The 4,262-nt window shown below is 46.5% G+C and overlaps 1 long non-coding RNA gene across 1 annotated transcript; it reads left to right on the plus strand.

Annotated features, from left to right (window-relative positions):
• Positions 1-616: 616 nt before the first annotated feature.
• LOC136576107 (uncharacterized) lies at positions 617-3,439 on the plus strand. The gene is made up of 3 exons (XR_010786305.1): positions 617-642; positions 2,961-2,999; positions 3,408-3,439. It is a non-coding gene; the product is annotated as an uncharacterized lncRNA (long non-coding RNA).
• The last annotated feature ends 823 nt before the right edge of the window (positions 3,440-4,262 follow it).

The following is a 4,262-nucleotide window of genomic DNA, read 5'->3' on the forward strand; positions in this document are numbered from 1 at the left end:
CGACGAATGAGAACAGTTCGCTTCTGGTTCGCCGTTCAGTTTCTGCAGCCATAAAACTCATCAGTGGTTCATTCACTTGTCATTCCGCTTAGACATTGATCATTCCATGTTTCCCACTCGCTATCACCTCTGTAGTCGGACCCTAAGAATAGTATCTCTATCAGTCATAGTTCTAGATTTTTGAATGAAATGTTCCTTTTCCGGAGCGCTTTATATCCGGTAAATGTCATGGTTATAATTTTTTTTCTTCCTTCTTCCACAGATTTAGGTTTATATATGACCATATGAGGATGAATAATCCGTAAGTATCTTCTTGTGTTACATCTTGTAGGAGGGCTCCATGCAGAGGATACATGGATGTACCAGCGCCATGCTTCACGGATGGCACGCTACATTTATTCTGCAGACCGCCAGATGGCGCTACGCTACTTGGAAAGCGCGGCCGCTGCCATTCAGTTTGATTAGCAGCCATGCCATGTAAATAGGGCTTTACACTTAGAGTTACCATATTGTCCTCTGGTCCTATTAGCTGCCAGCACTAAATTTCTATATATATTATGTGTTCTCCTACAGTGAAGTCGAGGAAGACAGAGCTGCTGCTGCAAGTAATTTAGTGATTGAAGGACTAAACAACATCGATCTGTAAGTACATCTACAATGCATTATGCTACACGCTATATACTACACAACATTAGAAATATTAACCGATAATGAATGTACTATCCATAGAGATGAGCGAGCATACTCACTAAGGGCAATTGCTCGAGCGAGCATTTCCCTTAGCGAGTATCTGCCTGCTTGAGACAAAAGGTTCAGGTGGCGGCGCGGGGGAGCGGTGAGTAGCGGCAGTCAGCAGGGGGGAGCGGGGGGGGGGGGAGAGAGGGAGAGAGAGATCTCCCCTCCGTTCCTCCCTGCTCTCCCCCGCAGCTCCGTGCCCGCCGCCAGCACCCGAACCTTTTGTCTCGAATGGGCAGGTACTCGCTAAGGGCAATGCTCACTCGAGCAATTGCCCTTAGCGAGTATTCTCGCTCATCACTAATTATCCAGACTGGCAGTAATACATAGCATGGTAGTACACACTGGATATCACATAGATGATGAGTCAGGGCGGTACACACTGGATATTACATAGATGGGGAGTCAGGGCGGTACACACCGGATATCACATAGATGAGGAGTCAGGGCGGTACACACTGGATATCACATAGATGGGGAGTCAGGGCGGTACACACTGGATATCACATAGATGAGGAGTCAGGGTGGTACACACTGGATATCACATAGATGAGGAGTCAGGGCGGTACACACTGGATATCACATAGATGAGGAGTCAGGGCGGTACACACCGGATATCACATAGATGAGGAGTCAGGGCGGTACACACCGGATATCACATAGATGAGGAGTCAGGGCGGTACACACTGGATATCACATCGATGAGGAGTCAGGGCGGTACACACTGGATATCACATCGATGAGGAGTCGGGGCGGTACACACTGGATATCACATAGATGAGGAGTCAGCTCGGTACACACTGGATATCCCATAGATGAGGAGTCGGAGAGGTACACACTGGATATCACATAGATGAGGAGTGGGGGCGGTACACACTGGATATCACATAGATGAAGAGTCGGGGCGGTACACACCGGATATCACATAGATGAGGAGTCGGGGCGGTACACACCGGATATCACATAGATGAGGAGTCGAGGCGGTACACACCGGATATCACATAGATGAGGAGTCAGGGCGGTACACACTGGATATCACATAGATGAGGAGTCGGGGCGGTACACACCGGATATCACATAGATGAGGAGTCGAGGCGGTACACACCGGATATCACATAGATGAGGAGTCAGGGCGGTACACACTGGATATCACATAGATGAGGAGTCAGGGTGGTACACACTGGATATCACATAGATGAGGAGTCGGGGCGGTACACACCGGATATCACATAGATGAGGAGTCGGGGCGGTACACACTGGATATCACATAGATGAGGAGTCGAGGCGGTACACACTGGATATCACATAGATGAGGAGTCAGCTGGATATCACATAGGTGAGGAGTCAGGGTGGTACACACTGGATATCACATAGATGAGGAGTCGGGGCGGTACACAGTGGATATCACATAGATGAGGAGTCGGGGCGGTACACACTGGATATCACATAGATGAGGAGTCGGGGCGGTACACACTGGATATCACATAGATGAGGAGTCGGGGCGGTACGCACTGGATATTACATAGATGAGGGGTTGGCTGGGTACACGGGACACATTCATGGGATGACTGGACAGGATTATGTCAGTATAGGGGTTATTACTGTGGTTGGGTTACAATCTCATGCCAGACATTACAAGATCTGATGCTATTACTGCGGTCACACGTGGGGCGGCTCTATGTGTATTATTTTACTGTCTGCAAATTATGATGGGGAGAATTAATTTAGTGTCTTAAACCAGTTTTCCAGTGGAAAAACCTTTGAATACATTGTATTTGTACAAATATTGAAACTTTTTTAATTACTGTATTTTCCGGCATATAAGACGACCCCCAACTGTCGACTTATACACTGGGAACACGCTGTAGAAAAAAAAAGAAATGTATACTCACCTCCCGTGGTGCTGCTGCAGGCTGGCGCTCCCTCCTCCATGCCAACAGAGTATTGCTTTCTGGATGTGGGGCTTGAATGCCAGTGGCGCCTCCAGAAAGCTAATGCTCTGATTGGCTTACTCAGCATGGCGTCAGCCAATGAAAGCTAGCGCTGGGTTAACCAATCACAGCCATTTAATGACATCATGTGTTTCACCTTCGTAGTCGGACCCTAAGAATAGTATCTCAATCAGTCATAGTTCTAGATTTTTTTAATGCAATGTTCCTTTTCCGGAGCGCTTTATACCCGGTAAATGTCATGGTCATCATTGGTTTTTCTTCCTTCTTCCACAGATTGAGGTCCATAAATCTAGTTTTAGAGGCGACTAATCCGTAAGTATCTTCTTGTGTTATATCTTGTAGGAGGGCTCCATGCAGAGGGTACATAGATGTAGCAGCGCCATGCTTCACGGATGGCATGATACATTTATTCTGCAGGTTCTACTACACTATTTGGGTACCGCGGCCGCTGCCGTTCAGTCTGAATAGCAGCCATGCCCTGTAAATAGCGTAGCCGCGCTGCGTTAGCGAGATGAGTTAGCGTTGTTACACGGGTCGGAGTATTCCTGGGGCGAGCACTAGTATGTCCACATAAAGGACAATCACTCCTATCATCTACGGGAATACTTATAGATCGCAGACCCTCCGGCCGCGGGTTTATCTCGGACCGGCATATTATACACCATATTTTGGTAGCCGCCATCTCCTCCATTATAACTGGTTCTGTGTTTTCTTTTTTAGACCTGATGAACTTGGAGACCCCCCATATTTCCTCCCTTCACAGTCGTTACCGTAAGTATATAGAAGTAGCAGATTCATATACCTAATGATGCAGATCATGCTGTTTAACCCTTTAGTGACCAAGTACCCTAAATATACAATGCTTGGTCCCGGGCTTTAAACCCGCCCTTTGGGTGCTCGACTGTCTACTGACAACCCAGCTGCTACTGTACCCCCCATCTACTGTGGCATGGAAGCAGGAGATGGGTGGGCTCCTGTCACCCATCAACCCCCAATGCAATCACGAGGTGCTGATAGGTTACCATGGCAGCAGGAAACCTTCATGTCCGCCAGGTATCTCAGCCTATCAGAAACAAAAGTTAAAAACTGCATAAATTGTGAACGGCTGCAATCATATTGACCCGCAGAATGAAGAGAAAAGTTCATTTATGCCACACAGTAAACCCCACAGAGAAAAAGCAAAAATGTATTCTAGAATTACTGTTTTTTATGTTATCATATTGTCCTATTAGCTGCCAGAACTACATTAATATATATGTTATGTGTTATCCAATAATAGAGAAGAGGAGGAGGAAGGCGCTGCGGCGATTGGACCAGAAAATCTAGCGAGCAACTATAACAACTTCCTTGTGTAAGTACAGAACCCTCTACAATGCATCATTCTACACACCATATATCACACCACATTACAGACAGTTCATGATAATGACTTCTATTATCCGCACTGGCAGTAATATATAACCAATCCCACCACAGCCTTTGCCATAAGCTGAAACCCACAGTTGGACCCCTTAGAAAGTAACTTTCATCGATATGTAATAAAATATATTAGAGTAGCAATGAATTAAAAAGATC

The sequence above is a fragment of the Eleutherodactylus coqui genome, chromosome 8 (genome assembly GCF_035609145.1).
Source record: "Eleutherodactylus coqui strain aEleCoq1 chromosome 8, aEleCoq1.hap1, whole genome shotgun sequence".
Taxonomy (NCBI): Eukaryota; Metazoa; Chordata; class Amphibia; order Anura; family Eleutherodactylidae; genus Eleutherodactylus; species Eleutherodactylus coqui.